At 35.6% G+C, this 517-nt stretch overlaps 1 pseudogene; it reads right to left on the bottom strand.

The window, feature by feature from the left end:
- The window catches only part of LOC116686689 (CD209 antigen-like protein E), a 93,821-nt pseudogene that overhangs the window by 18,681 nt on the left and 74,623 nt on the right, over window positions 1-517 (bottom strand).

A 517-nucleotide genomic window follows, 5' to 3' on the forward strand; every position in this document is an offset into this window, starting at 1 on the left:
AAACAAACACACTCACCTGTTCCTCTTCGTTGTTAATGACGACCAGATATGCTCCTATGTTCTCACACTTCTCTCTGCTGTCCCCCCAATCCTGCTTTTCTTTAGATTTAAAGTAACAACTGCATCCAAATCCCGTCCATCCATCAGGACAGACTTTAAGAAGAAATTTTAAAGACAGATTTCAGACTTGGAGTTGAAACAGTTTACGTACCTACACAATCAAGGTCTATGATGTTAATGTGTATAATACAGGAGTTTACTGGTTTTAAACTTCTTACCTTTATTTCTGTTCTTCAGCTGCTTTACTTCATCCTGTAACTGACTGTAGTTCTTGCTCAGTTGGTCGGATCTGATCTGCAGCAAAGTGACTGAAATATAAGATAAGGTAAGTTGTTATTTAGGACAGAAACAACAGTTACATAAAGAAAGGTAAACAATAATGTCAAATGAGAATATGAAACTATGAAAGAGCAAATAGACTTTATAAATATCCGTTATAAACCACAACAACATAACA

This window comes from Etheostoma spectabile, unplaced genomic scaffold, assembly GCF_008692095.1.
Source record: "Etheostoma spectabile isolate EspeVRDwgs_2016 unplaced genomic scaffold, UIUC_Espe_1.0 scaffold437, whole genome shotgun sequence".
NCBI lineage: Eukaryota > Metazoa > Chordata > Actinopteri > Perciformes > Percidae > Etheostoma > Etheostoma spectabile.